Below are 18,006 nucleotides of genomic sequence, written 5' to 3'. Positions count from 1 at the left end.
TCCCACTCTGCATTCCAACTCTTCAATTCCAAGCAGTCATTTTTACTTTAGTCAAGTGCCTCAGTTTACTTGCTCTTACGCATTCCCTCTTTTTGATCAAGTATTTCTATGAATGTCCTTTGATCACCTTTTGAATGAATGTTTCTTCTGCATGGACTTGAAGGTTTGTGTTCTTCTTTTGGTGTCTATTTAAGTTTAGTGAGCCTTTACATTACCATTCCCAAGCAGCCATTCATTATGGCAAACCTTTGAGCTTCAGAAGCTACTTTTTGGTTGCAGGGCATTGCTTAGTTTCCTTTTAGTAGTTAGCCACCATTGGACCTCTTCACCATGCTATATCTTTTGACAAGTAGTTTCCATGATCTCTTGGAAGTGGGTTAATAAAGAATGGGGCCACATTAGAGGAATAATTTGACTATTTTGAATGGCTAACACAGGGCATGGGGTCCCTCTACTTCATTTCAAAGATGGGCAACCTCTATATACATGAGCAGCATGGGCATTTGGTTAATGGTTTGCATGGCTGCTTTGTCACACACCTTAGACAACATTTAATCAGTCTGATTACAATAATTGTTATAATTAGTGTGATTACTTCAGCAAACAGGAGTCGCCTGGCTCTGGATCCAACCCCTTTTGATAGCCAGCTAAAAACATCAAAGAAGGGGGATTTGATTTTATCAGGAGCAGGTATATGAAACAAAGCAACCTTTTTGCGGATCTGTTCAACATCATGTTTGACCTCACTGGAGGTCATGATATATTAGCTGTGGCACAGATAGCCCCTTGTTGAACCAAAAACCAAACCCTTTGCCGTTGAGTCAATTCTGACTCAGAGCAACCCTATAGGACAGAGCAGAACTGCCTCACAGGGTTTCTGAGGAGTGCCTGGTGGATTCAAACTGCCAACTTCTTAACCACTATGCCACCAAGGTTCCCCCTCCCCCACCCACTCTTGACAGGAGGAAATCGAGGGAAATTCTATTAATAATAATAACCTTGACTAAGGAATTTAAGGATTTCTCCATGACTGCCAGGCTCTAAGACTGAGGCTCTATACCAAAGAAGAAATGCCCTAAGAAATGAGTAGCTTAGTCATGGGTTATCTTTTAAAATGTTGGTACTATACAGGTCTTACTCATCCTGGTATTCTTGTTGGTTTCTGACTCTCTATAAAAGCTTAAAATGTTTGCCCCAATGAAGTCTTTCATGGTAAAAATGGACATCCATGGGGATTTATAAGTTTCCTAAAGTGCATTTTCCATCCACACATGGCATTGCTCAAGTATAGGCGAATTGGCCTCTACATAAAAATACATACCCAGAAGGGGAACATGATATATGAATGCCAGTCATTTTATCAGGATATGGGATAGACTTGTTTAGCAGCTGAAGTCAATCCTTAGCTAGGGCATGCATGCAAAGGGGGAATTGTCTCCATCCAATTTGAAATCTTACTTTATTACAAAAACCAGAAGTATCCCCTGTACATTATGTGGAGAAGTTTTGATAATAATGTGGGAATGTACAGCAAGTAAATATTTAGAGGCTCGTCCCTTACATCCTTTCCAAGAGAAAGAGGTTACAACTTCAACATTAACAGTGGGTTTTCTGGTGCATTCTAAGTTTCCTTCCAAAATATGAATAAAACTAAAACAGGGCACCAGAAGGCCATCAGGAATGTTTGCCAGGTGCCATAACTTAACACGAAAGACCCATTCAAAGGTGGCAATACAGTTTACAAAGGCCCTAGGTACAAAGGTATAATTAAGGATGGGACATACCAGTGGATCCAAATTCTTATGCCCTGAGCAAGGACTGGAATGACAAATTGAACAGGTAGTAAGATTGTTGGCGCTGGCTACATCTTGGGATAGTTGTAGAAAGGCATTCTCATGCCAGGTTTCAATGGGGGCTATGAAAGCCAGCAGGAAAGCTCCAAAAAGCAAAAATATTAGTCAAAAATAGTATAAGGGAAGAGTCATAAAAATTATATCAATTTCAAAATAAATCCCTCTCTCATTTAAAGGCATATATACTATTCCTAACAGGAAAACAGTAGCTATTATGATTAAATGATGATGATTAATGTAACATTATCTGATAATTCTAGTGTGAAAGCAGTAGGTTTAAATTAACAATTTATGAGTTCTTGTTTATAGGAGAAAATAAATTCAAAGGTTATAAGTATTTGACAGAGGACAATGGCCTCTAGTGAGGATATGACAAACTAACACCATGGAGGGAAATTCCCTGACACAGGAATAAGGCAACCTAAATAAAATCCCTATTAATGCTGCTAAAAATAAAATTCCAAGAATCTTGACAGTCTACATGAGTCAGAAATGAGTAATAAAACAATAGCTTAAAGTATTAACTGGGAAACAAATATTATTCTTTGAGTCCAAGTCAATAAAACAAAGCCACTTTAAAGGCTGTAATTATCAACCAGAGAGCAGTTAGTTCAAGGGTCTCCATAAAAAATACCCACCATGGAAGGAGACAAACTAGGTGTAGCACAATTAGATTTATCAAAAGAAAAAAAATTATAAGGCACAATCCAATAATTTCATTTGTCTGCATGAGCCCAATACTTTAGGTGTAGTGCCAAAGTGAATACAGGCCTGGCCCAGAGGTCTTGGTATCAGTAGTCTGCACCAAGTGCTGTCTGCTTCTGATCCTTGTGATATCCGAATTTCAGTTTAAGTTCTTTGGTGGGCTGGACAGTCCAAACAAGAGTCACAGTTTTCTTTAATTGGAAGAGGGCCATCTAAGTCTCAACTCTCTGTAATTGATTGGCATAACGATTAGTAAGGAGAATTGCATATGGTCCTTTCCAATGAGAACTCAGAGAATCTTTTAGCTGATGTCTTTTCTAACATACATGATCCCTTGGAACAACATCAGGCACATTTTGGGATTTTGGTTTTATCAAAAGTCCCTTTAACTTGTGAAAACATTTCTTAAAGTATTGGATTGAAGATTGAAAATAATTAACAATATTAGAGTCAGTATAAGCAACATAACAGAGGGCCATTTGTTTCAACGAGCTACTTCTCTAATCATACTTATTTCAGCATTCATTTTTTGGTATCTGCAAGTGGAATCATTTAAAACATTGTGAACATAATTATAACCTTAATATGTGTTATAACATTTTTATCATCTATAGGATATTTTATAACTAACATAACGTTATCAGTTTCTAAAATAACTGACTCTTACCTTAAAAGAAAGGAAAATGAAAATAGTATCTTATATCTAAAAATTAGGACACTGAACATCAGCAATATTCTTATAAAAACCTTATGGCAATTCTTTTAGATTACTCAGTCATGTCATTCATCTTCATTCTGTGTTATTCTGGGTTAGCAGCAATTTGAAAAATCTCATCAGTTTCTATACAAGAATTTTCAAAAATCGTGATTTAGTCCAAAAGTATCCATGTCTGAAGTATTGTAGTCTTTACATAAGTTTGATATAGCCCATTTTTTTGTTGTTGTTGTTCTTGAAATATTACGTCCAGGCATTTTCAGCCAGGCAACAAAGTAAAACCTATCAGTGGACAAAAAAACTTAATATGGCCTTGATTAAGTTATAACCACAATACTTCTTAAAAGTGAAAGGCTTGATAGAAATTTCAAAAGCAATGCAAAGCCAAATAAAGTCAATTCAGGCAATACATGTTTAAAACCTAATTTTTAAAGAGCTTCAGAGATAACACATAATGATCTTCAGACATAATACTATATAGTCAGGATACACCAAAAAAAAAAAAAAAAAAAAAAGAAGATTAGCAGGTCTTTAAACATCTGAAATGAGGTGAATAACGCAAGTTAAACCATTGGTGTGAGGATTATAGATTCAAAAGAAATTAAGTTGCAGCCAAGTCAGCAACTGAAATAATAAAATTAGACATAATATCATACGCTTATTTGTTTACTATTATGCAAATATTACTGAAAAATAAATTCTAACTCAAGGAAAATTTGGCACTTTCTCTAATTTGATAATACATTTTATGTGACTCATATTAAATAAATGCTGTTTGAAATTTTTTTGTGTGTGTATGTGTATATATATATAAAATATATATAAATATGAAAACCCTGTTGGCGTAGTAGTTAAGAGCTATGGCTGCTGACCAAAAGGTCAGCAGTTCAAATCCACCAGGCACTCCTTGGAAACCCTATGGGGCCAGCTTTACTCTGTCCTATAGGGTTACTATGAGTCGGAATTGACTCAACGGAAACAGGTTTGTTTTGTTTTTGTTATATATATACACATATATATACACACACACTAATATATATAATATAATAATATATATAATATAATAATATATATAATATAATAATATATATAATATAATAATATATATAATATAATAATATATATAATATAATAATATATATAATATAATAATATATATAATATAATAATATATATAATATAATAATATATATAATATAATAATATATAATATAATAATATATATAATATAATAATATATATAATATAATAATATATATAATATAATAATATATATAATATAATAATATATATAATATAATAATATATAATATAATAATATATAATATAATAATATTATATATAATATAATAATATATATAATATAATAAATAATATTATAATATAATAATATTATAATATAATAAATAATATTATAATATAATATTATAAAATATATAATATTATAATATATATAATATAATAATATAATAATATATATAATTTATATAATTATATAATTAATTATATAATTATATTATATAATTATATAATTAATTATATAATATAATTATATAATTATATAATAATAAAATAATATAATAATATAATAATATAAAATATAAAAATATATAAAATATATAATAAATATATATAAAATATATATATAAAACAGAACCAAATACTATGTGGCTTTCCATGAAGTTTTAAAGTTGTCAGGAGTTTATTATAGATCAATGAGAAATAATACTTCAGTTGTTTAAATCAAAGATTTTAAAGGTAAAAACCTTAGTTTTTAAAATCATGTACCTTGGTTTTTCACCACTCATTTGACAGTTTGTCACACTGTGGTGGCTTGTGTGTTATGGTGATGTTGCAAGCTATGCCACCAGTATTTAAAATACCAGCAGGGCCACCCATGGTGGATAAGTTTCAGTGGAGCTTCCAGATTAAGACACACTAGGAAGAATGACTTAGTGATTTACTTCTAAAAAAAATTGGCCAGTGAAAACCTTATGACTAACAGGGGAAATTTTCTGGCTTATTGCCAGAAGATGGGCCCCTCAGGTTGGAAGCTACTCAAAATGCAACGGGAAAGCACTGCCTCCTCTATTGACCTTAATGATATGAATGGAGTAAAACTTTCAGGACCTTCATTTGCTGATGAGGCACGACTCAAAATGAGAAGAAACAGTGGCAAATATCCAGTAATAATCAAAACGTGGAGTGTACAAAGTATTAATCTAGGAAAATTGGAAGTCGTCAAAAATGAAATGGGACACATAGAGATCGATATCCTAGGCACTAAAAAAGGAGGGCTGAAATGGACTGGTATTGGCCATTTTAGTCGAACAATCATATTGTTTACTATGCCTAGGATGACAAATTGAAGAGGAATGGCATCACTTTCATTGTGAAAAAAATACTGAAAAATCAATCCTGAAGTACAACCTGTCAGTGATAAAATAAAATCCATATGCTTACAAGGAAGACCAGTTAATATAACTATTATTCAAATTTACGCACCAACTTATAATGCAAACATGAAAAACTGAAGAGTTTTACCAACTTCTACAGTCTAAAATTGATCAAACTCGCAAACAAGATGTACTGATAATTACTGGTGATTGGAATGCAAAATTTGCAGGACTGAGCAGTGTTTCGTTTTGTTGTATATAGTGTCACTGTCATGGATTGAATTATGTCCCCCGAAAAATGTGTGTATCAACTTGGTTAGGCCATGTGTGGTTGTCCCCCATTTTGTGATTGTAATTTTATGTTAAGAGGATTAGGGTGGGATTGTAACACCACGCTTACTCAAGTCACCTCCCTGATCCAAGATAAAGGGAGTTCCCCTGGAGTGTGGCCTGCATCACATTTTATCTCTCAAGAGATAAAAGGAAAGGGAAGCAAGCAGAGAGTTGGGGGCCTCACACCACCAAGAAAGCAGCACCAGGAGCAAAGCGTGCCCTTTGGACACAGGGTCCCTGCTCCTGAGAAGCTCTTCAGCCATGGGAAGACTGAGGATAAGGATCTTCCTCCACAGCGAGAGAGAGAGAAAAACTTCCCCTGGGACCGACACTCTGAATTTGGACTTGTAACCTCCTAGGCTGTGAGAAAATAAATTTCTCTCTGTTAAAGCCACCCACTTGTGGTATTTCTGTTATGGCCGCACTAGATGACTAAGACAGTCACTATGAGTCAGAAACAACTCAACTGCACCTAACAACAACAATAAGGTTGGTCTTAATGCAGCAGTTTTATTTTAATGACAGACTGAAGCTTTGTTTTTAATGCAGACTACAGAAAGAATAAATTAATACTTTAACTTAGTAATTAAAGAAAAATTTTTTTTTATTTTAACAGTGAGAAATCTGATTGTTTATATGTTATTTGATATTAACTTGTTTTTTTTATATTAACACTCTTAAAAATATTTGTTTTTACCCATTAAACCTTTAGTTTCAATAAACAAGAACTTTGATTACATGAAACAAATTTTTTTTAACTTTCCAAATTCCTTACCTTTGTTATATTTCTCATAGCATAATCCTTAGTGGCAAACACATTTATTATCAGACCCAAACATACATACACATATATTTTCTCTATGCCATAAGATTAGCTTTCCTTTTTTAATACCTTCAACTCTCTAACTTTCCTCTAACTTTCTACTACTTTCTATATGTCCATCCAAATTCTTTTTTCTTTTTCACCTTAGAACAACCAGTCTTTCATGTCTATATATTTAATTCAGCTTAATTTACCTAAAAAAATCTTGGGAACTACATTAAGTTAGCATATTATAAACAAAAAGTTTACTAGAACCAATTTACATTTATCAATTTCTGGGAACATTAGGACTATTTAATTTACACAGATGCTTATTTATTATTAAACTAATTATAGTAAGTTCTCTGAAAAATATTATAATCTAATTTAATAATATTATCCAGAGGTCGGAAACCCTGGTGGCATAGTGATTAAGAGCTACAGCTACTAACCAAAAGGTCAGCAGTTCGAATCCACCAGGCACTCCTTGGAAACCCTATGGGGCAGTTCTACTCTGTCCTCTAGGGTTGCTATGAGTTAGAATCGACTCAATGGCAACGGATTTTTTTTTTTAATCCTGAGGTAACAAATCATCATATGTTCATAACCTTATCTCCTGCATAATTTATAGAATCCTTTAAAGAAGTAGTTTAGAATAATTTGTTTATTTTTAAGCCTTTGTTAAAATAAACGATCTTTTTAGTACACTAATTTATATATATGGAGCGCTTGTGGCACAGTGGTTAAGTGATCAGCTGCTAACCAAAAGGTCAGCAGTTCGAATCCACACCTGCTCCTTGAGAACCATATGGGGCAGTTCTACTCTGTCATATAGGGTTGCTATGAGTCAGAATTCGCTTGATGGCAATGGGTTTGGGTTTTGTTTGTCTTTTATATAGATTAATTACTAATCTATAGCAAAGTTTTTCAGAGTAATTACCAAAAAACAAGCACAAAAAGTAGTTTTTCTTAGAAAAGGTAGTCTCATGAAAAGCAGTAACTTCCATGCCAAGGCCTTCAATGTGATGAAATACAGAAAATCAAACATACCATTAGAGGCAAATTCTCAACACAAAGTGAAACAGAAAAGCTATATAAATCTATCAACCTATAAGACTAACTCTTGACTTAGACTTATATAATACTATACAATGTAAGCAATTTAGTTCTTAGTATTAAAAAGTTCCTCAGACAAAAGAGAAGACAATATAAACTGGGAACACATTTTCTTATTGTGGTCACTCAGATACTAAATTCTAAGTATATTCAGCTTATAGTTCTTTTTAAACATGAACTTTAAATCAACATTCTGGAAGAGGGAAAATACAAGCTCATTTATTCAAGTATTTTTAGAAGTCTTTTTAAAATTAACTCATAAAAATTAGAGTCATTGATAAACAAATTTATGAGAAGCAGCTTATTCAGCTACCTGGTAATCAATTTTGAAGGTCAGAAGCTTTGGATAAAGTTTGCAGGGCCCTGAGATATTTATGGAGTTGCCTCCACTATCTCAAATGCAAGTAGCACAGTTAGCCCCTCCTTTTGCCTGATTATTATATAGACTACCCACTGCAGTCAAGTCAATTCCAACTCATAGCAACCCCATAGGGTTCCCAAGGCTGTAAATCTCTACAGAAACAGGCTGCCACATCTTTCTCCCATGGACTTGCTATGGTTTCGAACCACCGACCTTTCAGTTAGCAGCCGATCACTTTAACCACTGTGCCACTGGGGCTCTAAATGGGGCCCTGGCAGCACAGTGGTTAAGCATTTGGCTGCTAACAAAAAGTCTACAGTTCAAATCTACCAGTCACTTCTTAGAAACCCTATGGGGCAGTTCTACTTGATGGCAACAGGTTAGCTGGAATAAACGGGAGTTCAAGCTTTAACAAAAATTTAACCAACTTTAAATTGCTTACAAATGAACTAGTCAGAATAGGCATACTTGCAAGAACTATTAACCTGCGTGTGTGAACAAAAAGAAAAAAGAGCAGAAAGTTCAAAAACATTCTCAGAGTAGTCATCAATCTAAATTGTTATGGGACCAAAGTACAAGATGGGCAGGAATTGCCACCTTCCCCCTGTGAAATAGATTGTAAGCTTAAACAAATACCCTTTTTGGCGTCCTTAAATGTACCCTTGAAAGGAAAGAGCGAGCAAACTTACAGAACAGGTAAGAACTGTTACTTTCCTCCACGATGAATTGCAACTCGTCAGACCGTTCAAAAAAGTGAACTGAAAAATGAAAGTACAAAAGAGAAACACAGAGAAGAGAAACACAGACAGATAACCAACCATAAATCTTCAGGGACTCAATTCAAGAAGACAGAGTTCGATTCAGGCAGCTGTTTACCTGGAGTGACTTTGCCGGGACCCTAAGAAAGTGGAAAAAGGCACAAAGAGGTCTGTATGGCCAAAGCTCTGATTTCATTATGTCCCAGGAGGTGGTCAAAAGAGATGTGCTTCCTAATCCCACTCTAAACACCATTGTATGCCCAATAGTAATAACCCATATTCTGTTATAATAAAAGCAAGGAGATTAGTTGAAAGTTCAAAAACAGTCCAAACTGGGGAATAGGCTTGATCTTACAGAATGAACAAATGCTTCTATCTTAGGCTGGGTTCTCTAGAGAAGCAAAACCAGTAGAGCATATAAGTATTTTTATAAAGAGATTTATATCAAAGAAATGGTTCATGCAGTTGTAGAGGCTGGAACATCCCAAATCCATAGGTCAGGCTGGAGGTTTCTCCTGATTGACACAGCTACAGGGGCTGGCAAAGCCAAGATCAGCAGGTCAGACAGCAGGGCTCTTGCTCACAGGCTGCAAAGATCAATAAATCCCAAGATCGGCAGGCAAAACCACAGGTAAGCTGCCAGCTCGAGTCCCAAGAACTGGAGGTCAGATGAACAGGAGCCAGCTGCAGGATCCAGAGCAAGACTTGCCAGAGAGTCCACTTATATTCAATGCAGGCCACACCCCCAAGGAAAATCTCTTCCAACTAATTGGCTATTCACAGCAAATTGCATCATGGAGGTGATCAGATTATATCAAATCTCATCATGGAAGTGATCACATCATCATACAACTGCCAAACTACATTATGACAGCCAAACCACTAAGAATCATGGCCCAGCCAAGTTGACACACAACCTTAATGATCACAGCTTGCAAAATGGTGACGCTGCGGAGATCTTTTAAAGGGTGAGGACAAAGAGCCTGAGGTGCACTATTTTGATCAGACATTACAAACTTAGATTAACACAAGGTGCGTTTACCGGAAGTGGGAGTTAGGAGGGGTGAGTTACAGAACACTTCTCTCTTAGAAACCGCTTGCTCAAGTGAAATTTTTCTGGTGAGTAGTTGTCTAGGAGACTCAGCTAAGAGTCAGCAACAAGGCATTCTTCCGGAGTCATTGTTTCAGGAAGGGTCTTGATAGCTCCTGGGAAACATTTTCTTGTTATTCTCCCATCTTAACCACAGAGAAAAGGAAACAAAAAGCTTTCTTTAGTTTACATTTAGTTACAGGCCTTAAAGGATGAGTCAGGGGTTTGCATATATCAAAAGAAAGGCAAGATGGAGTAGAGGCCCAAATCCTAAAGCAGTCATTTTTATTCTAGTCAAGTGCTCCAGTTTACTTGCTATTTCTCAAAGTGCTTTGAGGCATTAGACAATCCTCAAAAACGACTGCAAAATTTCATCTATGGTTGACATTTAAGCAAAACTTGTTTCTTGATGATTCTGTAATGACATTTTAGGCTTTCAAAGCTGAAGTGCTTGATATAAGTATTTGTTCATTATCCACTCATTAAGAAAGCTGGCTTTGCCTTGGGTGAGCTATTGCACCTCATATCAGTATACATGTATACCAGCATAAGACATCCAGAAGAGCAATGTTAACGCAAATAGAAGTAACATCAGCAATGCTAATTTATGGAAATATCTGAAATTATGATGAATTCATACAAAGCAATCCTAAAATGATTCGGATGCAGGTAGATTTGAAATAAAACATTAGGAGCTCTGCTTTCAATTCAATAATCCAAGACAGACACGGATACAGATGGCTGTATTTTATGGCATATAATTGTTTTATACTCATCAGAGGTGGCTAGAATGTTTATCACATCAGTGAAATCGGCAGAGATGATGCAAATTGTAGGCATTAAAGGAGATGCACTTTGGATTCACTTTTTGAACATGTGTCTTAGACTTAGGACTATAGTGCCAGTCAACATTTTACTGTAGTATTTAATAATCACTGGTGTCAGTTACCTGTCCTACCAAAGAGAGAGGTCTTTGTAAGATGGCTTGGGGACAGTTGCTCAGGGCTCTTAGTGCAGTAACTAGACAGTCAGTATTATTTTGGGTGTAGATAACTCCACAAGATTTCTACTTAGTAGATAACTGCCAGTGTCCAATTCATTTGGTAAGGAGCCCTGGTGGCACAATGGTTAATGCTCTGCTGCTAATCAAAAGGTCGGCAGTTTCAACCCACCAGCTGCTCTGCAGGAGAAAAGACTCAGTGATCTGCTCCTGTAAAGATTATAGCCTAGGGGCAGTTCTATTCTGTCCTATAGGGTACCTAGGAGTCAGAATGGATTTGATGACACACAGCAACTCATCTGGTATCATCCTCACTGAAGGCTATCCAAAAAGCAAAGATACTCAGATAGTTGCCTCTTTGGTTTTTACTAGTATGACCCACCTCCTATCTCTGAAATTTAGGACTTTCATGCTGGCAGGAAGGGATATGCATAGTACACCCTGATACTTGTTACAACATGTGGAATGAACTGCAATAGCAGAAAAATTCAATCAGGAGGCAGCTTCCCTCCAGATTCAAAGGATTGTGTGCATGAGGTGGCTTAGATGCTTGCTGAATAAATGAAGTAAGGAGGTGGAGGGGTAGTTTGGTAATTCTGAGTCATTAATATTGCCTGTCTATGGCTTCCTGTTGACAATATTAATAACAATGTAAGAAATACAGTATTAATTTTCATAAATTATTACACTGGGGTCACTTGGTTGACTGCATCAATCATCTCTCATGCAATTGACAGAACCCTGTGACTCGTTTTAGCCAAGGAAATGTGAACCAAAGGTGCATGGTCCCTTATGGGCACAGTGAAAAGAGTATGGACAGTTGTCTAATCACTCTACTTCCCTCCTGTTTCAACCTAAGAGGTCACCTGTTCCAGATGGTGCAAATAAAGCATGGTGGAACCTTTATCAGCCCAGATTACTGAGATGCCTTATAAAGAAGACTTGCCCTGAAGAATCATCTGAACCCATAGGGACTTTGGGCAAGTGAAAAATACACCTTTGTGATGTCACTGATTTGGGGGTTGTTATTTAACCAAGGTGTAATTTACGCTATCCTGAAAAGGCAGTGGGAGGTAGGAAGAAAAAAACATTTTTGAAACTCCGTACTTGTCCTTCCCTCCAACACCTGGTAACCATTAATCTGTTGTCTCAATAGATTTGCCTATTCTAAATATTTCTACATAGGCTGAATTATACAATAATGGTTTTTAGTTTCAGGCTTGTATCACTTGGTATGACAGTTTCAAGATTCACCCATATGGTGACATGCATCAGAACTTCATTTCTCTTTATAGCTGAATAATACTCTGTTGAATGTATGTACCACAGTCTGTTAATCCATTCACCTGTTGATGGGTACTTGGTTGTTTCCACCTTTTGACTAATGTGAATAATGCTACAAAATGCATTGATGAATAAAAAAAAAATTTTTTTTTACATGTGTTTAATTAAAAAAAATTCTAGTTGGCATCAAGTCAATCTCAACTCACAACAACCCTATAGGACTGCCCATAGGGTTTCCAAGGAGTGGATGGTGGATGCAAACTGCCAACCTTTTGGTTAGCAGCCAAGCTCTTAACCACTGTGCCACCAGGGCTCCATCTGTTTAAGTAGCTGCTTTTAATTCTTTTGGGTATACACGTTGTTGTTATTGTTAGGTGCTGTCAAGTCAGTTCTGACTTACAGAGACCCTATGTACAACTAAACAAAACACTGCCCAGTACTGTGCCATCATCACAATAGTTTTTATGCTTGAGCCCATTATTGCAGCCACCGTGTCAATCCATCTCATTGAGGGTCTTCCTCTTTTTTGCTGATCCTCTGCTTTACCAAGCATGATGTCCTTTTCCAGATACTGTCCCCTCCTGATAACATGTTTAAAGCACATGAGACAAAGTCTTGCCATTCCTGCTTCTAAGGAGCATTTTGGCTGCACTTCTTCCAAGACAGATTTGTTCATTCTTCTGGCAGTCCATGGTATATTTAATATTCTTCAGTACACCATAATCCAAAGACATCGGTTCTTCTTCAGTCTTCCTAATTCACTGCCCAGCTTTTATATGTATGTGGCTACTGAAAATACCAAGGCTTGGGTCAGGTACACCTTACTCCTCAAAGTCATATGTTTGTTTTTTAACACTTTACAGAGGTCTTTTGCCACACATTTGCCCAATGTGTTGCTTGATTATTGCTTGACTGCTGCTTCCATGGTTATTGATTGTGGATCTAAGTAAAATGAAATAATTGACAACTTCAATATTGTCTCAGTTTATCATGATGTTCCTTACTGGTCCAGTTGTGAGGATTTCTGTTTTCTTTATGCTGAGGTGTAATCCATACTGAAGGCTGTAGTCTTTGATCTTCAGCAGTAAGTGCTTCAAGTCCTCTTTACTTTCAGCAAACAAAGTTGTGTCATCTGCATATCACAGGTTCTTAATGAATCTTCCTCCAATACTGATGCTGTGTATTTCATATAGTTGAGCTTCGTGCATTATTTGCTTAGCATAAAAACTGAGTAAGTACGGGGAAAGGATGCAACCCTGACACACACCTTTCCTGACTTTAAACCATGAATTATCCCCTTGCTGTGTTCAAATGACTGACTGCCTCTTGGTCTATGTACAGATTCCTCATGAGCACAGTTAAATGCTCGAGAATTTTCATTCTTTGCAATGTTATCCATAATTTGTTATGATTCACACAGTCGAATGTCTTTGCATAGTCAATAAAACACAGGTAAATCTTTCTGGTATTCTCTGTGTTAAGCCAAGATGCATGAGATACCAGTAATGATATCCCTTGCTCCATCACCTCTTCTGAATGGGGCTTTATTTCCTGGCAGTTCCTTGCACATGCATTACTGCAACCATTTCTGAATTACCTTCAGCAAAATTTTACTTATGTGTGATAGTAATGATATTGTTTGACAATTTCCACATTCTGGTGGCATAGTGGTTAAGTGCTATGGCTGCTAACCAAGAGGTCAGCAGTTCAAATCCATCATGCGCTCCATGGAAACTCTATGGGGCAGTTCTACTCTGTCCTATAGGGTCGCTAGGAGTTGGAATTAACTCGACGGCAGTGGGTTTTTGGTTTTTGGGTCAGATCACCTTTCTTTGTAATGCAAACAAATGTGGGTCTCTTCCAGGCAGATGATCGGTAGCTGTCTTCCAGATTTCTTGGAATAGACGAGTGAGCACCTCCAGCACTGCATCTGTTTGTTGAAATATCTCAATTGGTATTCTGTCAATTCCTGGAGCCTTGATGTTTACCAATGCCTTCAGCGTATCTTGGACCTCTTCCTGCAGTACCATTGGTTCTTGATCGTATGCTACATCTTGAAATGGCTGAATGTTGAACATGCAATCAGGTTTCATTGATAATTACTGGTGAATGGAATGTGAAAGGTGAAAACAAAGAAGAAGGATCGGTATTCAGAAAACATGGCCTTGGTGATAGAAATGATGCCGGAGATCACATGATAGTATTTTGAAAGACCAACGATTTCTTCATTGCAAAACTGTTTTTTCAACAACATAAACAGCGACTATACACATGGACCACACCAGATGGAATACACAGGAATCAAATACACTACATCTAGTATCATCAGTCAGAAAAAGGCCAGGGGTTGACTGTGGAACAGACCATCAATTGCTCCTGTGCAAGTCCAAGTTGAAACTGAAGAAAATTAGAATAAGTTCACAAGAGCTGAAGTAGGAACTTGAGTACATTCCACCTGAATTTACATACCATCTCAAAAACAGATTTGACTCATTGAACACTAATGACCAAAGGCCAGGTGAATCATGGAATGACATCAAGGACATCATACATGAAGAAAGCAAGAGGTCATTAAAAACACAGGACAGAAAGAAAAGACCAAAATGGATGTCAGAAGACACTTGCTCTTGAACATTGAGTAGCTAAAGTGAAAGGAAGAAATGATGAAGTAAAAGAGCTGAACAGAAGATTTCAAGGAAGATTTTCTTTCTTGAGAAAAGAAAGTACTGTAATGACATGTGTAAAAACCTGGAGATAGAAAACCAGAAGGGAAGAAGACGCTCGGCATTTCTCAAGCTGAAAGAACTGAAGAAAAAAATCCAAGCCTCAAGTTGCAATATTAAAGGGTTCTAGGGGCAAAATCTCAATCACATATGCATTCAAAAGCTGGACAACGAATAAGGAAGACCGAAGACGAACTGACGCCTTGGAATTGTGGTGTCAGATGTCACTTAGAGGAATAAGGAGTGCCTGATCCAAGCCATGGTATTTTCAATTGCCTCATTTGCATGTGAAAGCTGGACAATGAATACAGAAGACTGAAGAATTGCTGCTTTTGAATTATGGTGTTGGTGAAGAATATTGAATATACTGTGTAATGCCAGAAGAACGAACAAGTCTGTCTTCCAAGAAGTACAGTCAGAATGCTCCTTAGAAGCAAGGACAGTGAGACTACGTCTCACATAGTTTCGTCATGTTATCAGGAGGGATCAGTCCCTGGAGAAGGACGTCATGCTTGGTAAAGTAGAGGGTCAGCAAAAAGAGGAAGACCCTCAATGAGATGGATTGACACAATGCCTGCAACCATGGGCTCATGCATAACAATTGTGAGGATGGCACAGGACCAGGCAGTGTTTCACTCTGTTGTACATAGTGTTCAATGAGTCAAATCTGTTTTTGAGATGGTATGTAAATTCAGGTGGAATGTACTCAAGTTCCTACTTCAGCTCTTGTGAACTTATTCAGAGCTGACTCAATGGCACCTAATAACAACATCAAAATCAATTGGCCACAAATGAATGGGTTTGTTTCAGAATTATATATTCTATTAGTCTATATTTCTATCCTTATAACAGCTCCATATTGTTTTGATTATTGTAGTTTTGTAATACATTTTGAAATTGCAAGTATGAGTCCTCCTGCTTCGTTAAATTTTTTTCAAGATTGTTTTGGCTGTTTAGGTCCCCTTGTAATTACTAATGAATTTGACGATTGGTTTTTTTCACTTCTTCAGAAAAGGCTGTGTAACTTTTAGTAGGAATTGTGTTATATCTGTAGATTGCTTTGGGTAGAGTTAAAATCTTAACAATATTAAGTTTTTAATCCATGAACATGGGATGGCTTTCCATTTATTTAGATCTCTTTTAATTTCTTTCAGCAGTGTTTTGTAGTTTTCAGTGTGAAGATCTTTCACCTCCTTGGTATTTTATTCTTTTAGATGCTTTTGTAAAAGGAATGGTTTTAATTTCCTTTTCAGATTGTTTGATCCTTGTGTATAGAAACACAAATTATTTCTGCGTGTTGAGCTTGTACCCTGCAAATTTTCTGAATTCATTTATTAGCTCTGATAGTTTTCTTGTGGATTCTTTGGGATTTTCTATATACTGTATTATGTCATCTTCAAATAAAGATCATTTAACTTCACCTCTTTGGATGCCTTTTATTTCTTTTTCTTGCCTAATTGCTCTGGCTAGGACTTCCAGTACAACATTGAAGAGCAGTGGTAAAAGTGGGCATCCTTGTCTTGTTCCTGATCTCAGAGGTGAGCTTTTAGTCTTTCATCACTGAGTATGATGTTTGCTGTTCCACACAGACTTCTGGGGACTCCCTTTGCACATCTCCCTTCTCTCCTGTTCTCTTACCTGAAGAACACAGCAACTGCAGATGCCCAAAATCCTGATCTATGTATTCTCAACTGAGCAGGACCATCATGCCTTACTTGTATTCCAGCTCACTGCACTGTGTTTGAAAAATTCCCTCAGGAAATGAACTGGGGATGTCGTGAAGCTCCCTTTGTGTGTTTACCTTCTTTAACAGTCACAGTTCAGGCATTGTCATACAATGCCTGAAAAGTATCCTCATATAATTTGCCCAGCTCTTGGGTTGTTAATGTTGGAAGAACCAGTCTGGTACCAGTTACTCCTATACAGCCAGAAACAGAAGTCTATTTTAGCCAAAGCATTTTGAAGATCTTTTCTTCTAGAAATATAATTTTTGTCTACTTACTTTCTGCAAGAAACCTGATAAAAAAAAGAATATTCTAAGTTTCACTAGAAGGGGAAAGATACAATTTTGTTTTTAAGCCCATAGTATTTAACATACCCCCCCCCCAAAAAAAGCAAAACATACTTAGGTAACTTCATAGATACAAAATCTCGATGCTGACCTCATAAGCCTGCTCCTTACACTGTCTGATGCACAGATTTTTCTGCATTTTTGTCTGGTTAAGAGTTATAAAAGCTAAGATTCATTCCAGGAAATATTTAGGATTAAGCAAAATAACCTCTAAAATTGTCCTTAGAAAGATAATACAAAGAATATTTTTCATTTTATTACCAAGGACTCCTATTTGTATTATAGATATGTTAGTTCCTGTGTTTAAAGACACTATTAAAAATGAAATCATTTTCACCTTATATCAAACCATAAAGTTTCTTAGTGTGTATCTCTACTGGGCAGTTCTGCAAATCGACCATAAAATGCTTACATGGAGAGGAACTAGGAATTCAGATGTCGATCAGTATAGCTTAACTTCCAAAAAAGCACACAGAGAGTGAGGAAGAACTTAAGTTCTTTTCTTCCTTTGTCAGATACTGAATTTCTATATGGTTCAAGTTGATATTATATTACATAAAATTGGGAAGAACTAGAGGACCCACTTTCAATATGGCATTAAAATTGATACTCTGTGTCATAATTGGGTTTTGAAAACACTGATTTCACCAGAAAAGATCACATCTTCATTATTGCATTAGAAAAAGCTTTGCCACAGCTCTGCCATGCAGGTCTCAAGCCTGTGGTTATCCACACTGGCATTCTAAAATGTTCACACAGCATACAGTGTAGTAGTGGTCCTTGTTCTGTAACTTATTAG

The sequence above is a fragment of the Loxodonta africana genome, chromosome X (assembly GCF_030014295.1).
Source record: "Loxodonta africana isolate mLoxAfr1 chromosome X, mLoxAfr1.hap2, whole genome shotgun sequence".
NCBI classification, from domain to species: Eukaryota; Metazoa; Chordata; class Mammalia; order Proboscidea; family Elephantidae; genus Loxodonta; species Loxodonta africana.
This window is presented reverse-complemented; position numbering follows the sequence as displayed.